This window comes from Alosa alosa, chromosome 18 (assembly GCF_017589495.1).
Source record: "Alosa alosa isolate M-15738 ecotype Scorff River chromosome 18, AALO_Geno_1.1, whole genome shotgun sequence".
NCBI lineage: Eukaryota > Metazoa > Chordata > Actinopteri > Clupeiformes > Clupeidae > Alosa > Alosa alosa.
Genome location: NC_063206.1, coordinates 23,674,629 through 23,691,405, shown reverse-complemented (window position 1 = coordinate 23,691,405; position 16,777 = coordinate 23,674,629). Strand labels below are relative to the sequence as shown.

The 16,777-nt window shown below is 47.2% G+C and overlaps 1 protein-coding gene across 5 annotated transcripts in view; it reads right to left on the bottom strand.

The window, feature by feature from the left end:
• The window catches only part of LOC125311180, an 86,958-nt gene that overhangs the window by 23,363 nt on the left and 46,818 nt on the right, over positions 1–16,777 (bottom strand). For 2 of the 5 annotated variants that reach the window (XM_048268977.1, XM_048268976.1), the window contains exon 2: positions 2,327–2,411. The exons of the other annotated variants lie outside the window; for them this stretch is intronic. The gene's annotated coding sequence lies outside the window, so the exon portion shown is untranslated. The remainder of the gene's footprint in view (positions 1–2,326; positions 2,412–16,777) is intronic. 5 annotated transcript variants of the gene reach the window in all.

The window sequence follows — 16,777 nt, the reverse complement described above, 5'->3', positions numbered from 1 at the left end:
TGTGAGTAAGATGAAGGTCGGGTTGATGAGCCCCAGGTCCTCGACGATAATGTGGATGCTCTCTGCACCCTCGGCCGTACCTGCGATAAGATTGTCATCTCTCCCGTCCTGTGAGCAAAGAGCGAAGTCCCTCTCCTGAGCCTCGACACACGAGCAGCGGAACAGTGTCCGAGCGAATCGCAATGTCCTCTCCCTCCACGAGCGTCTCCGTAAGCTGACCTCCTCCAGCTCCGCTGACGAGCCCACCGTAGCATTCATGGCCACCCGGCGCCTGACCCGACTTACTCAAGGCAGCTTGGCAACCATGCCAGCAGGAAACCTCCACCACAAACCCTGTCTATGCCTCAGAGACAGGCGGGATCATGTCTAATCTGCACCGATAAACAAGTGCATCTGCTAGTCTTGCCACAAACACCAAGCAGTTGCCACACCACAGAGAAATAAACAGACTCTCTATATCGCCACAGCCCAGAGAGAGAGGTGTGTGTGTGTGTCTGTGTGTGGCCATTGCATGCAATACTAATTGTGCCCATGACTTGTTGCTTAGCAGTGGCATGAAAGCTGGCCGAACCGCTGGTCTCTCAGTGAGCACTTGTCAGGTGAACACTTGAGGATGAATGGCAGCTTTAATTAAAAGCTTTTGATATGTAAATAGAGAAGACACCGCTCTGTGTTGCAGCACTGCGTGATAAAGGATAGTGATCAAGATGAAACAGCTGACCTGAAATTACAGACAAAGTGAACTGTGCATCTTGGATATCTTTTAAAAAAGGTAGTGGACTCAAACATGGGCCCTAAAATATTACAACGAAATAAATAATTTATTCACTTGTTAAAAATACATTTATATAATATGATTGCTTTAGCCAATTCTCTGTCAAATTTACACATTTCAGACTGCACACTAATGTGACAATTGAAGTTTTTTTTCCAGCTCATAAAATAAATGTAGTTTTATAAGGGTCCTCATGTGGTCAGGTGGAACATTAACTGCAGGGGATTTCTCTGACTTTAATATGGTACGACTGAATTAATACCTAATTGTAAAAGATAATGGGCAACTGAGTATATTACACAAAACCCTTGCTTTTTCCCTGTGAATTTCGTCTGGGCTTTAATGCAGGTGAAGACAGTAGTCTTTCTGTGGGTCACTTACTGGTAAGCTTCTAGTCTCTCCATCCTGGTGCATGCACACACACAGACACACACACAGAGATGTGCATGCACACACACAGACACACACACCGATACACATTCAGGCACACGCATGTACTCTCTCTCTCTCTTTCTCTCTCAAACACACACACACACATATATACACACTTTATGTGGAAAACAGACCTTGAGCCTGTGGAGTCATGCCACACTCCTATTATATTAAGAAGCTGGGATTCCTGATTCTCATTCTCATAAAAGGGTGTGTGTGTGTTTGTGTGTGTGTGTGAGAGTGTGCCTGGGCCAAGCCGTATGTGATTGCTCATTAGCAGCCTGGGTGAAGAGGAACAGGGAGACAGTGAGTCAGCACAGGAGACACCAGACGATAAGCCAGATAACAGTCAATGTCTGCCAGCCTCAGTGAGTGGAGTGGCATGCCTACAGGCTGGTTGGAGATGGTATCTCAAGGGTGGGTCATGTTTGTTGACCAGACAGTAGAAATGTACCTCATCCACAGATGGAGCACAATCACATTAAATGGCATGGCACACCAAAGCAGATAAACATTTTGTTTGGCCTACCTTCATGGAAACCATCAACATGATCCGACCGTTGCCGAATCTCTCTGATCAAACTTTATTTGAATGCCCTGTGTGTGTGTGTGTGTGTCTGTGTGTCTGTGTGTCTGTGTGTCTGTGTGTGTGTGAGTGTGTCTGTGTGTCTCTGTGTGTGTGTTTGAGGGTGTGTTTGTATGTGTGTGTGTGTGTGTCTGTGCATGTGTGTGTGTCACCACTGTGTGTCACTAGAGAGCAGACACTGAAAGCATGTAAGCTCAGAGAACTGAGGGGAAACACAAGAGAAAGAGCTGCCTGGAACTTTTCCTCTGGCATTTTCGTTTCATTAGTTCGGTCGAGGCCGAACCACACCAAATACTTCTCATCTGTTGTTTGGTGAGACAGACATGCTGAGATGACTTGATCTGATATTTGCAGAGATCTCGATTTCCGTCATAACCCCCTTCTTCACAGGATATTCAAAACAACATTTTGAAAAGTTGGGGAGAAACCCAGTGAGATCACAGAGAGTCCTCTTATTCACAGTTAGCCTGTATTTCCCGCTTAAGCAGACACTTTGAAAGGCAATCTGACATGAAGTTCTGCATACACGTTACCTATTGTCGGCTTTGCCAAGTTCTTCTTCAGTCATTGCTGGTGAAGCATGTCCACCCACTCAACTGCCTCTGAGAGAACATTGGCCTGTGAAGCACAGGACATGATGGTCAGACTGGAAAGAGCATTTCTGTCAGGCCACGCAGGTCACTCGCCCTGACAAGTCCACTGGGTGAGACAAGGGGCTTTAGGTGTTTCAGCTCTCTCTCCTTCTCTCTCTCCCTCTGTCTCTATCCCCCTCTCTCTCCTTCTATCTCCTTCCTTCTTTCCCTCTCTCTCTCTCTTTGTCGGTCTCTGTCTCACGTTGGGTGTGTTTTGCGTGTGTGTGTTTTGACTGCTCTCGCCACCAGAGAGTGGTAGACCCTGGACCAGGCCTGGTGCTGGAGCCAAGAACAACACTGGGCCAGTGCAGCTCTACTCAGAGAAAAAAGAGAAAGGGCTCCTTGCAAAGAGGAAGCCCCGGCATGGTTTGAACACTCTCAGACATATTGAACATTTCCTGTGTGTGTGTGTGTGTGTGTGTGTGTGTGTGTGTGTGTGTGTGTGTGTGTGTGTGTGTGTGTGTGTGTGTGTGTGTGTGTGTGTGTTGGGGTATGTATATGTGTATGTGCGTGTGTGTGAATTTGTGAATGTGTGTGTGTGTGTGTGTGAGAGAGAGAGAGAGAGAGAGAGTAAGAGCTTGTGTGTTTGTGTGTGTGTGTGTGAGAGACAGAGTGAGATAGAGTGTGTGTGTGTGTGTGTGTGTGTGTACAGTATGTGTGTGTGTGTGTGAGAGAGAGAGAGAGAGAGAGTGTGTGTGTGTGTGTGTGTGTGTGTGACGCTTGTGTTTCCAGTCAGGTCTGTCCTGGTGAGTGTCACACCACAGCAGTGGTCAGGGCTGGCCACTCCAGACTTTCACACATTCACACACACAGTGCCACACACACACAGTGCCACACACACACACAGTACACACACACACACACACACACACACACACACACACACACACACACACACACACATACACACACACACACACACACACACACACAGAAACACACACACACACACACACACACACACACACACCTCCACGGACACTGCCAAATACACAAACTTCCACATTGACTTTCAAAGACACACTTAAACACACACCTTTACACACACACAAATATCCGCACACACACACACACACACACACACACACACACACACACACACACTTCTGCACAGACACTACTAAGCAAGCCTCAAGCCTCTCAAGCCAGGCCCACAGTGCTTTGGCTCCCTCTCTGTCTCTCTCTCTCTCTCTCTCTGTCTCTCTCTCTCTCTTTCTCTCTCTCCTTCCTTCTCTCTCTCTCTCTCTTTCCCTCTCTCTCAGTAATTGCCTTTACTTAACGTGGTTAAAGAGCGACGCTGCCTGCCTGTTACCACAGGAATGTCACCAATTCATGGAGAAATAAAGGGGGTCTACAGTGGCCATTAATCACAGTCGACGAGAAACAATTAGAAAATTCAGGATTGATTTGTCGACATGTTGACGCAAAACAACTTCCGAGATGGTGTGGTTGTTTTTTTTTTTGTCATTAATGATGTACGTTGTTCTAGATTGTTATATCAGTGGTTTCATTTATGTTTTTTAATGTAGACTTGACATTTTGTCTTAAAAGAAAACCACAGGATGTTGGCATGTCTCTGTCCAGCAGTCCAACCGCTTTGCTGCCCATCTGTTGCCGCCGAATCTCTCTGATCAAACTTTATCTCTTAATGCCCTTTCGCAAACTTTAATCCATTTCAACATCCCTTCCACCTAAACAGCAGCTATTTGTATGTGTTGCATCTTCCTGTTTGCAAACGACTTGAAAATTGGCCCAAATCATCTAAATATTTGCGGAGTCCCTCGGTGGCTGGGGAGGGGGTGTTGAGAAAGAAAGAGGAGGAGGTGACCCTGGCAACCCCTGTTGAACTCTCTCCCCAAGGCCTGCTGTGGCTTCTCCCCCCTAATCAATTACCTTCGGAGACCCAGAGACCACCAAAGAGGCCCTCAAGTGGACATGTTGGTAGGTAGTGAATATGGATGTGGTGGGGTGTGTGTGTGTGAGAGACAGAGAGAGAGAGAGGGGTGAGAGAGGGCCACAGTCGTGTTCCAACACTCAGTGTCAAGACTGAAAGAAAACAAGCTGAACCCTTAAAAACACTTTTTCCCCCTAAATTGACCCTAACTCTTAATCTACCATGACCACATTTTGTTTTTCCATTAACATTGAAAAAAGAAAACATTCGGTCAGCCTAACAGGTAGACTCTCTGAGCAGTACTTTTGTGGTCGTAGTGTATTCCAGTGACCCGAGTGAGCCTTCGCTTTACTGGGTCATTTCAGTCTTTACGGCACCAAAGAATCTGAAACGCCCGCTAAAGTGTCCAATTAGCAATCGAAATGGAATGGAAAACGAGGCCTTACAGATTTCTCTTTCGATATAAAGTGATCGGAGTGGAGAGATTTGGATGCACGTTGCCATGACGAGCGCGAGAAATTACAGGACTGGGTTACTCATATTTACGTGTCACAAGCAATAACACTCACAAACACAAACAAACACAAGTTTTTTTAATTGCGTGTATGTCTGTGTTTGTATGCGTGCGTACATGTGTGTGTGTGTGCGTGTGTGTTGTCACCCTTTGAAGCCAAAGAATAATTTATGGGCTGTTTTTTTTATGAGAAATGAAGCCGTTCCCACGCCTGGTGTGGCTAAAACTCAATCCTTTGTCTTAACTGGCTGCCTGATTGGCTCGTCTACTACGATCTGAGCACAGCCACGCTGGAGTTGACCGATTCTGATGACTCAGGCCCTTCAGAGGCCTCGTCCTTGTTTATCTTTTATAGGGGCGTGCTGATGCACCACGCACGTCAGCATGGTGCAAACCTTTCATCCTCCTCTTCGTTTTATGCCACATAAGAGAAACATGAGAGAGAGAAAGAAAGAGAGCAGTAGTGTTTGTGTGTGTGAGAGAAAGAGAGTGTCTGTGAGAGAGACACATACAGAGAAAAACAGAGAAACAAATTGTATCTGTCATATGGCATGGTGTGTGTGAGAGAGATAGAGAGAGAGAGAGAGAGAGAGAGAGAGACTCACACATACACACAGAGAGACATGGAGAGAGTGATTGTGAGATGGTGGAAGATGGTGCTTGCTGATGGGAGACATCCAGATGGGAGATGGAGATGGGCAGACATGCGGCCAGCCCAGCTGAGGACAGGAGCGGCCTGGACGCCTGATTTACGACATCAGGGCTCGCCATCACAGCCCAGGAGTGCCGTCACTCCAAGTCTCCCCACACACAATTAATAGCATTATGAGCTCTACTGGAAACGTATTTTCTTCCCCCCCCTCTCCCTCCCCCTCTTTCTCTCTCTGGCATCAGAAAGGCATGGCATTCATGCGTTTCTCCCAAAACTTTCCCATGGGAATGGTATTTATTGCACTGACTAGCCTCTGAGGATACTGCTGGGCACTGTCTACCTTTTTGCCGTGGATAACCTGGCTCTGCTCTCGGGAAGGCCGCTGTAAATATCTGTTGTCCTTTCCAAACTCAGAGACCCAGAGGTTCAGTACTTAGAACCACAGGAAAAACACGAGCAAGAGTCAAAAATGAGGGGGGTTGCGGGGGTTTGAGTTGGGGCTGGTGGTGGGTGGGTGGGTGGGGGGGTACGGAGGTTGGATTGGGGCAGGCATAAAGATTCAAACTTGGTGAGAGGTCCTCCTCGGTCTCCATGGTGATAGTTCTCTGAGGTCCAGTCAAAGGGCCTATTGTGATGGTCTTCTGATCAGGGAGAGAGGGATCTGAGAGGAAGGGAGGGATATGAGAGGGAGAGAGGGAGGGATAGAGAGAAGGAGGAATGCAAATGAGAGCCATAGATTTCTTGTCAAAACAGCACAATTTGTCAGCTTTCATCTCCAAATGAGGCAGCGTGACAGGCAGGCAAGCAACCCCCCCCCCCCACCACCACCACCACCACCACAGCCCCAACCCACTCCATCCACCACCCCAACAGTCTTATTTGATTATCATCCTTCAAAATGTGATTGTTTTCTTCAGACATCAAATGGAAAAGGGGAAGATTCCAAAACAGTTAGTCAGCTATATTGTACCATGAATGTGTCAACATGCCTGGCATGCAACCTGACATGCACTTACCATGCACTTTCTTATATACTTTATCCTTTATACTCCTTTATACTTTCTTCTACCTCTTTTCACTTCTACCACTACCACACAGACCAGTACTTCAACTTCTGCACTCATCCACTGGTAGTAGTATGTATTGTAGTGGTATTACCTTAAGGTATACATATGGTAGCTAAGGTAATTAGCTTAGGTATTAGTACTTAAGGTCACGTTTGCAAGCTTGAATGTTATTTTGCAAGTTGCTTTGGATAAAAGTGTCTGCTAAATGAATAAATGCAACTTAGCCAAACTATCTTGGCAAAATGGATGCTTTGTAGGCTTACATTTGTGTGAATGCCATGGGGGATTCAAAGAAAACCATATAAAAGCTGGAGCAATGGATCAATAGTCACTACAGAGGCTTCACTTCAATCAACCTGGACACATACACAAGGGTCCTGACCACATCCTCATCTTTCCATGCTGTTGTGTGTGGAACCATGGCAGCAGGGGGGTCCTGCGTCCACTAACAAGTCAAGACTTTTCAGCAGGCACATCTATGGCCGACTCTCAAAACCACGCGCTTTGAATCCATCACACTCAGTAGGTGCACAGAGCACACCGAGACCACAGCGGCCCTCCGATCACCCATCCACAGGGCACTCTACTCTCACAGGACAAGAGGAGGAGAGAGAGAGGGAGAGAAGGAGAGAGAGAATACAGGAGTGAGAGAGACAGAGAGAGAGAGAGAGAGGGAGAGAGAGAGAGGAAGAGAGAGAGAGAAACCACACAACAGTCCTTTAATGATTGTCGCGCCCGCCCCACCATAGAAATCACTCCAAATTAATAGTAACGTTTAGAGAATGGTCCGATTAGTGGCTGGGAAACACAATGGGGCGTCAAATGTGGCAAGCTGCAGGCACGTCGGACAGCAGACAGGCCCGGCCTCGGCCCTTCGCCCAGCTTTACGCCCAGCTGCCACCGGCCCGACCGTCTCCTTTCATGGCCACCCTGACCTATTTTCACCAAAAAAAGAAAGGAAGAAGAAAGAAAGAAGATAAAGAAAAGAAAAGAAAAAACAGGGATGGTATTTCCGTCGAGTTGACCCCCATTGTCAGGCAGCCCCAATAACAACCTCACTAAAGTCTCGTTTGCTTGTCCCCCCTCTTTGGTCAGGGGGCCCCTTTGAAGCTCCGTGGCATAAAAAAGGGGAGTTGTAGGAGTTTAACTGAGTGTGGCAAGTGATTGGTTGAGCCCGTATCGATCAATGGGAGCTCGGGGCAGATGTGGTGTGTGAGGCTCGGACGAGGAAATGCTGGTGGAACACAAACAAGCGTCCGTTCCTATTATCCTGTCCACTCCCAGCGGCACGCCTCTCCTGCCCCCGGAGAGAGACTTAATTGTCCCATTCAGGCCGGGGGTCGGGGCCAACAGATGGCTACAAGGCTGCGACTGTGGCCCCCTCGGAGGGGGCAAGACACCGGCCACGGCCCTGGCTACCTTCTTTCTTTTCGGAGTCATCGGTTTTTCCTGATCGCACTATTGACAAAGGGTGAACCTTGCCAACAGGCCAAATAGCCCAGACAGGACATGGAGGAGGAGGAGGAGGAGAAGGAGGAGGAGGAGGAGGAGAACGGTGACGAGAAAGGGGAGGGGGTGGAGGGTGGGGGGCCTTGAATAAGAAGTGTGTGTGTGGGGGGGGTGACTCCCCTTCTGGGTCTTGAATAGACGTAAAGTATAAACAGTCCACCCGTCAGTGGCGTCCTAGCCCACTATTGCAGCTGGCTGCCATAGTGTCTGTCGCCCCCTCTGATCTCCTCTGTCTGTCTCTGACAGTATAAATCCAGCACCGTCAGCCATTATCGGGCTTACATGCACAGCTCAAGATGAATGGATCCCAGTAGTGTGACAGTAACACAAAACACAGCTTATAAAACCGCAATTTCATCACCACTTTATGGAGCGGGGAATCGCCTTGTTGATACAGTGGAAGCCTGTCAAAGGAGGTTTGTTAGCGGTTTGTCAATCCCTCGGCCGAGAGAGGCAGAGAGCCCGCCGATTTGGGCATTGTCTGAAGGAGAAGGCCCATATCGACTAAATACCTGCTCCTGTTAGCAACAGCGCCATATCCGCTATCCCATAGTTCCCATACCAAGCCAAAATCAGATGCTCACCACACTGCCACTGCATGCCCCTATAATTAGTGAGCAAGCTTGTTTGAAGTAATGAGTTGGAATGTGATGGCGGTGCAGTTTGTCAAGTCAGTGCTCAAGGCTGGTCATCATTGTGGGAGCCGATGGAGCTGAACTTTATTAAAGATGTGCGACTCGTTTTTGTGGCCTTTGGAGTGTAATAAAGACAAACATCGGCGTCTCAAGTCCAATTTTGCCCCAAGACAAACAACATGTCATGATCTCTTAATTCTCTGCAAACAAATCTTCCCCTCTTTGAGACGCAAGGCGCTTCAATAGATTCTCACTCAGAAGTCGTAATTGATTTGGATGCCTGTGAGGCTGCCCAAGAATGCCTTCAATGGAATTGCCAAAGGCTTCACAAATGGGAGGGGGGGGGGGGTGATTTATGTCTAATATTCCCTGCAGATAAAAGGTATGTGTCTCTGTGTGTTTTGTGTGTGTGTGTGTGTGTGTGTGTTTGTGTGTGTGTGTGTGTGCATGTGTGTGTGTGTGTGTGTGTGTGTGTGTGTGTGCGTGTGTGTTTGTTGGTGTGGTGGCAGTGTGTGTTGGGGGTTGGGGGGGGGGGGGCGTTGGGGTGGGGGTCACTGACACATGATCTGCATTTAACAGAGAAAAGGCTGCATGTTACATTTCCCAACTGCTGCACTGCTCTGTGAGCCCCCAGCCATGAGTGAGGCCCTCACTGATTAATCATTTGAGACAGTTGAATTGAGTTGAGATGAGCTAAGTGAGGAAAAACTGGTTTGAGTCTAACAGGAATGTTACGTTATATCATGCCTGGAGAAAGTCTGTCATAGCACATTTAGGTCCAGAGTTATGACATCATGATTTTCTCATTCTCTGCTCACCTGTCTTCAGGGGAGAAGAGGCTGTTTTAGACTGACTGTGCTATAATGCTCTTCTATGTATTTCAGGTCTAAACTTGGAATAGAGTCCCGAAGTGTGACGTAGCGTTTCCATGACAGCAGAATCACTGGATCTAAACAAACTGTCGAAGTGGCATAAATAGCATTGAATTTAGACATGTGGCATCATTTCTAGCTAATAAAAATAAATATATCCATTTAAACGTGTTTTACCTGCTAGGCAGCAGCTTAGCCACATACCACGGATTCCCTGGCAGGTGTAATAGAAAGAAACAAAATTCCAGTGGATGTTTCACGTCTTCTCAAAGACTGGCGGCTGTTAAGAGCGACGTTTTTTGCCAAAAAAATAAAGCCAAAATACGTCCGTGAATTTAAGGATTTTAACCGCATGCTGTGAAGTTACATGCAGGTCTCTTTCCATGCTAAAATAAAACTCTGTAGTCACGAATTTGATCGTGTTGGTATTAATATATGTTGTAGTATGTGATTCCTACAGTGTAAAACAATATACTAACGTCTTAGAAACGTTGTAAAATTATTGAAATAGATTAAGAAAGCCACCGCTATGGCGATTTCAATGGTTAGATTGATTTGTTTAGATCCAGTAAAATTGCTGCCTTGGCAACGCTACGTCATGGCTTCGGGACTCTATTGATTATCAGGCCAACATCTATTACCCTTTGAAGGGATATTAAATAAGTAAATAACGGAGGGATTTATTGTTTCTTACTTTCTGCTAAGTCTTTACTGGATGAGTTGGTAGGAGCATTTGCATGACTTTGCTTGTTCGTGGGTGTAACCAGTGTGTATATGTTTTTCTGTGTCTATAGCTCTATAGCACTGTTCAGAAAGATATGCATTTGGGTAGGTACTGTATATATTCAAATCATAGTATGCATGTGTGTGTGTGTGTGTGCAGGTATGGCAATATGCACAAAGGTATGCATGCATGCATGTGTGTGTGTGTGTGTGTGTGTGTGTGTGTGTGTGTGTGTGTGGTTTGGGTGTCCGTGAGAGAGAGAAAGAGAGAGAGAAAGAGAGAGAGAGGGAGCAGAGCAACCCTCGCTCTGTCTCGGCAGGACATGTTGTAATGTCCCCAGATGGATTACAGGCAGCTGTGTGAAGTCGGAAACCCGCAGTGGCGCAGGGTAATTATTTACCCACCTGTTTGACACTTTGCCGTGTTACTTTCCCGCGGCCACTCCCGAGCCAAGGCTAACGTTTCCCCTCTCCTAATGCCTTCACGCTCCGGACGCAGGAAGATCCCCCACAACAACACCAAACACCACAAGCCCTGCTGTACAGGCCCGAATCCTCTGCCGGCCAGGCCTGCTGTCCCAATGTCAACACTCAAAGATCCCATTCAGCTCACTGTGATGGGTGGTTCTCTCTCTTTCTCTCTCTCTCTCTCTCTCTCTCTCTCTCCTTTGCCTCTGTTTCAGTTCCAACTGGCTGGCACAATGAACTGGCCATGTGCACTGAGTGAGAGAGAGAGAGAGAGAGAGAGAGAGAGAGAGAGAGAGAGAGAGAGAGAGAGAGAGAGAGAGAGAGAGAGAGAGGAGGGTAGTCAAGCGCCAAGCAGTCAAGGCTCAAGCACACACAGCGTGTTGAAAGAGGCTAATGAACGTCCTGTTGTGGGCTGCCAGAAGCCGTGAGAACCACTTACGAGGATATTGGTCCTCTGGCCAGGCCAGGGGCGCGGTGCAAATTAGTGTCCTGAGAACTCATTTCAGCGCAGGAACTCAGAGAGCTCAAAAGTGAGGAAAGAGAACACCCCTCACCTGATCCAAGGTTCTGGAACACCTTCACTGCTCCGTTGTAAAGAGAGCCGAATGGACGCATGCATCCGCAAGGGTTTGCGAATGAGCCCCCGTAACTATGACAACAAACATTGACTGTATCAAACAAACTGTTTGAGGGGAAACTAGAGCCTCAGAATCTGGTCAATTAGTCAGAAGGAGCATTGTGGTGGCTCATTTCCTGTGCCTGAATGGCCTTTTCAAATGCCAAAAGAATGACCAAGAGCTTATTTATGCCGCACTATCACAATTAAGGAGCAGACAATACAAAGCACCGGCTATTTGTGGGAATCTTACGATATGACCAGTAAGGTACTATTTTTGACCATTCTTTGTTTATTCTGTGATAACTGTACATCATAGCTCATACTTACTACTCTAAATGCAGCTTTGTTTAAGACATTATCTTGACGAACATCAGGCATTGTTCAGTCAGGTTAAGGTCAAAGCAGAAATGTATACTGTATGCATCAAGGCCTGCAATGAAGAATATGAAATAGGCACAAGGTAAGTACATGACAACTGTGTTAGATTTACAAATTCACTCTTGCTAACTTGATTAAAATAAATAAAATAGATTAGCCAGGATATGGTTTCCTAGGGTTAGGGTTCTCAATATGCTGGCGTCTCCTGGGTGCAATATCCCATCTCGGGGAATGACAAGATGATAGATACTCATGTTGCCAAAGGTCTCTCACTTGCCTTGACCCCAGCTGTAACTCGATAACGCTGAAGCCATCTTTTCTCCCCACTCGAAGTGGCAACACGGGGGATTTTTTCTCACCCCCACTGTTTGGTTGTGGCAACCTCTGAGGCAATGGCCGTCCAAGGCCACTGACCAGGAGAACATCAGCCTGTTGCAAACAATCATCTATTTTTCTCTCTCTGTCTCTCTATATCTCTGTATCACTCTCCCTTTCTTCCGCTCCATCTCTTTTTCTATTTCTATCTTTATCTCTCTCTTCCCCCATTCTCTCTCTCTCTCTCTAGCTCTATTTCCCTTTATGTCTCTCTCTCTCTCTCTCTCTCTGCCCCCTCTCTTTCAGGGCCAGTTCTCCCTATACGTACACTACGCAAGTTGCATAGGGCCCCACAAGTTAATGAAGGCCCCCTCCCCTGTCTCCCCTTGAGTATATAGTTATAGCGACAGTGTTTCAACATTAAGAAGATGATCATGAAACCGAATTACCCTTCAGGGCATGAGAAACGGAAGAAGAAACTTCACGAGAATGAACAGCGGGAACAGCAGTCGGGTAAACTTATGTTGCTGGCCTAGCTTAGCCGGGCAGTGAATCCCCTGACCTGTTTGCAGCTTGCTTGCCAGCCTTTCACAGTCAGAGTACTTTTCAAATGTTATGAAATATGTACAGCAAGCATCAAAAGCAAGCAGCCCAGACCCTAAAACTGGGCATTTACAGTATAGCAGTGAAGGTGATTCACACACAATTATTTTTCTTTTTCCTAGCCCTTTACAAGGCAAAACACTATATATGGTAACTTCCGTAGACATCCAAAATGGGGTGGGATGATTGTATTGGGAGCATTGAGGTGTCAGAAGTGACAGTAAAAAAATGGCTATATTTTGGCCCTCAGAGTTCAGGTAAGAGGGCCCCTTAGCAGGATTTTGCTTAGGGCCCCATGGAGGTCTAAACCGGTACTGCTCTCTTTCTCTCTCTCTCTGCCATTATCTCTCATTCTCTCTATTTGTATTTGTCTTTCTCTCTCTCTGCCCCCTCTCTTTCTGCCCTTTCTTTCTCCTCTCTCTTTCTTTTCTCTCTCTCTCTCTCTCTCTCTCTCTCTCTCGCTTTCAGCACTGCATGGCAGGATATTGTTGTCAATGTGGGGTTAAGCTCCAGGCAGATGGGGCAGCTCTCTCTTGGTCTGGCTCCGTGTTGTATCGGAATTAGTCAGGGATCACTGGGGCGGTCAGTGGCACGTTCTCATGCTGCCCTTGCATTCTTCAAATAATCTGATCCCCCCTTTTCAAAAAGCCCAGTGGTCCCTCCACCCCGAGGCTTCAAGAACCCGTCATTTACCGAGTCGGCAGTCTCCCTGCACAATTACACCCTGAGTGGGGTTGTAAATCTGGAGATGCTTGGACAATGCAAATTGAAGGAAGTAGTGTAAGCCTATATTTATAGGGTATACATTTAAGAGGGTTTTTGAAATTTCCCTTGTGCTGTACTGCTACAAATCAATCATAGGGCAATATTAATTAGGATACCACAGTTAGCCTCCTCGTGAGATGGCTTGCATTTTGCACTGTGTGGGAGGCTGCGTTTCCACTGCCGTTTTCTACAACTATGGGTATCCCAATAAAGAGACGAGAGTCTTCAATGTCAGAGCTAAGTGGCACAATACTTGAGGTGGAAAAGACGAAAATGACTTACTGTACATGACAAATGATTTCATTTAAACACTTTAGATAACATCTCACTCATGCTGACATGTAACAAAGCCATGTCTACACATGTTCTTTCTTATCATTCATTCTATCTTTTTTTCTCTCACCAACGTTTCAAAAGTGAAAAGAAAATGCTTGACTGGTTGTAGCTGTGTTCCCAATGATATTGATGCGTCTTAATTGATGGCTGGAATATGACACTGGGCCCTGCCACTCCCAGCCCCACAGTAGTAGCAGTGATTAGCCAATGTAACGTGCCTACACAGCACTAGTGGAAGTCTCTTCACAGTAGAAAATATGTGTTAATGTATCTTTCCTTTCCTTTACCAGACCAGACCTGCTGAGAGGCTTCCACCACCCCCCCCCCCCCCCCCCCGCCCGGCCCTTGACAGCCTCCTGACAAGGCAGCTGGATGTCGCCGCGGGCCAGAGTAGGGCGGGGCGGGACAGGACGGGGAGAGGAGGCGAAGGATCAGAGGAGAGGAGAATCTCACCGCAAAGTTTTGATAAGGGGCGTGGAGCCTCCATCGAGCGAACATGAGCGAGCAAGCGAGAGTGAGCAGGCGGATGAGCCTCACAGGGCGAGCGCTCCCCTCTGAAGAGACTCATGTGCAGACAGAAGAGCACACACACACACACACATACACACACTCTCACACACACAGAGGATCCAGACACTCCCTCCTAGGCCCCCTCACAGCTCTGTAGCACTCTGAATGTGATCCCACACCCCTTACACACACACACACACACACACACACACACACACACACACACACACACACACACACACACACATACACACACACACACACACACAGAGAGAGACTGAAAGATAGATGACCTAAAATACTCACTTAAATATATACACACACACACACATGCAGAAACAGACAGACTGACAAGCAAGAACGCGTGTGCACACACACACACACACACACACACACACACACACACACACACACACACACACACACACACACACACATTCACACACACAAACATGCTTACACACTTACACGTGAACACACACATGCACACATACAGTACACATAGACAGTCTACCATTCAAACACACACACACACACACACACACACAACACACACACACACACACACACACACACACACACACACACACACACACACACACACACACAGAGTGCCCTTTGGGCCCCCATCCCCTTCCACAGTATCCCAGCAGCCCCATGATCAGCCAGCCCCATCAGCTCTGACAGGAAATCTGATGGTGGACAGGAAGCTTTTATTACGGGAGCTCAGTGCTCAGTGGAGCCAGACGAGACGAGAGAGAGAGAGAGAGAGAGAGGGAGGGAAAGAGGGAGGAAGAGAGAGAGGGAGATAGAGAGAAAGAGAGAGGGAGAGTGGGAGGGAGAGAGAGGGAGAGAGAGAGAGACAGGGAGGGAGATGGCGGTGCTGCTCACTTGTCCTGTCCGGGCCCTGGGCACAGCTTTGTGCTCTCTCACCGCACAACAAAGAGGTAAATAAACACACACACACTCTCACACAAACACACCTCCCTCTCCCCACTCGACTGTCAGACCAATTAGCCGACGGCCCTCTCCGTTCTGGCCACTGCTCTACCTATGACCTCTGCGGCTCATGCCTGAGGTGACATCTCTTTACGAGGCAGCCAGACGGTCCAGGGGCCATATTTAGCCGGCACTCTCTCATAGCGGTGGCTTGACGGGAACAAAATCTGCAGAGTCAACAGTCGGCACTTCCTGTCTGCGAGCTGCACGGCCGGGTGCGTTAAAACATCTCCCCCACAGTACCTCCCTCATCCCTAACCACGGATGACCCTGATAACATATCTATCCTATCTAGCTCTCTTCCTCTCTCTCTTCCTCTCTCTCTGTCTCTCTCTCTCTTTTCTCTCTCTGATACGGGGCAGCCGTGGCCTACTGGTTAGCGCTTCGGACTTGTAACCGGAGGGTTGCCGGTTCGAACCGGTAGGCATGGCTGAAGTGCCCTTGAGCAAGGCACCTAACCAGTGTTTGAATTATACCGTGAGCTTCGGGGGGTACCGCTATTTTGACTGGTGACGTCACTCACCATTTTATATAGGCTTACACACATGATTTCACACTTGTGGTTCACAGTCAATTTTCCTTCGATATATAGGTCATATGACCGTGGCTGGCTGGCCGACAAGGTAAAAGAAACTAATCAGAGTAGCAAGCACAAGCATCCTACACGTTATACAGTAGGAAGGGTTGAATTCGGGCAGGGGTAAACACTGTTTCAAGGTGCGCCCCGTGCGTGAAATTGCACGCCACAGTCAAAAAATATGTTTTGCTATAGCAGTGCAATGCAAACATGGAAATGCATACAAACCAATAGCACAGGAATGGCAAACATACCACTTAAATTTAAGACCCAGAATTGTTTACAGATCGGGCTGCAGAAAGTCTCCCGTTTAATAGCCAAGTTCACCTAGCCTAATACAAGGCCTGCCTTTGGTTCATTTGATTAGTTTTACTTGGATAGCCTAACCTACCAAACATCAAACAAATTTGTTTAGGCAAGGCATTTCATGTAATGTAGCCTAGTGCATTGTGCGCCTGGTGTTATACCACACAACGTTTGTGCAGCAATACGCTTTTATGAGAGGCTGATCTCTAATAATGCCAACGAGGAAAGACATTTCAGGTCCAATTGACTTATTATATGTTCACGTAGCATTTCAAACAAACTGCAGGTAACGTTGCAATTATGGGTGTATGGGCATTTGCTTAAAAAAGGTTGAGAACCTAATCAACATGCGAAATTCCCTGAATATTAGTGCAGATTCCCTCTTGTTAAGACATTACGAATGAAATTGCACAAAATGATAAATCGCCTCATTTAACCTCTCCCACGTGGCAGTATTTGGAACTCCTCCTACGGCGTGTTATTGTAGGCCTAATGTTTTTTTAAGATATGCAGCAGCGATGGTCGTGGCCGCTGAGTGGAAGGGAGACCTCCGGTTAAACCATAGCGATCTTGCTACAAAGGTTGGCTATCACTATAATACAAAGGCAGT